The sequence below is a fragment of the Nerophis lumbriciformis genome, linkage group LG20 (genome assembly GCF_033978685.3).
Source record: "Nerophis lumbriciformis linkage group LG20, RoL_Nlum_v2.1, whole genome shotgun sequence".
In the NCBI taxonomy this organism is placed as follows: Eukaryota; Metazoa; Chordata; class Actinopteri; order Syngnathiformes; family Syngnathidae; genus Nerophis; species Nerophis lumbriciformis.
The window spans coordinates 29,706,677-29,707,500 of record NC_084567.2 but is presented as its reverse complement, the minus strand read 5'-3'; the positions used below and the strand labels follow the sequence as shown (position 1 = coordinate 29,707,500).

The window sequence follows — 824 nt, the reverse complement described above, 5'->3', positions numbered from 1 at the left end:
TCTTCTCCCTCCTCCTCAAAAGTCCAATAAAGTCACAAATGACGTGTTTTTTGTTGTTGCTGCCATTTTTTCTTCTCTTCTTTCAGCGGACTTCTTCTCTCCTCGGCGAGGGAACTCCAAGTGATGGATTTCGGTGTGCGCGTGTGTGTGTGCGCGCGCACTCATGCGCGTGTGTCAACACGTCACACGCGGTCAGAACTACTTCCTGTCAAATCCACTTTATATAAATCCAAACACGTTCTTCTTTATTGTAAAGTTATTTTTCATCATCCAAATTCAACCGAGCTGTGCCAAATCTGGATTTTCTGTGAAATACCGCGATAAAAGTAAGATATCACGTCAAATATTTGATGTTTATACATTACTGTACATGTTTTGGAGTTTTTATGTTGTTTTTTTGCAGCGTTGGGAAAATTGACAAAGTGGGCGTGAGTCGCCCCCTGCCGGCGATTTGAGTAAAAAAATGCCAAAAACAACTACAGTAATTATATTTTAAATCCTTTGGCATTTTACTTTAATTTTGTTGATACCAACAATGTAAAAATACAAACGCATCAAAAAAATGAAAATATCGATTTCATCAAACTAGTATCAGTCTGATACCACCTTAAGTATTCAGTAGCAGTGATGTCTAAACCTCTGTCGCAGGCATATTTTTATTTGGTAAAAACGTTGGAGACACATGTTATATAGACTTTATTTTGATCACAACCAAAAATACTCTACATCTATTAAATAAATTAAAACATTTAAATTTAAAATAAAAAATAAAAAAAACTCTCTACTCTGTCTATACAATTTTAAAAAGGTAATTAAAAAAGAAA

General features: G+C 34.7%; 1 protein-coding gene across 2 annotated transcripts in view; it reads right to left on the bottom strand.

Moving 5' to 3' along the window:
• npr2 (natriuretic peptide receptor 2) overlaps positions 1 to 104 on the bottom strand; it is a 233,698-nt gene extending 233,594 nt beyond the window's left edge. For both annotated transcript variants that reach the window (XM_061980767.2, XM_061980768.2), the window contains exon 1: positions 1 to 104. This exon is cut by the window's left edge and continues 747 nt beyond it. The gene's annotated coding sequence lies outside the window, so the exon portion shown is untranslated.
• Positions 105 to 824: the final 720 nt, after the last annotated feature.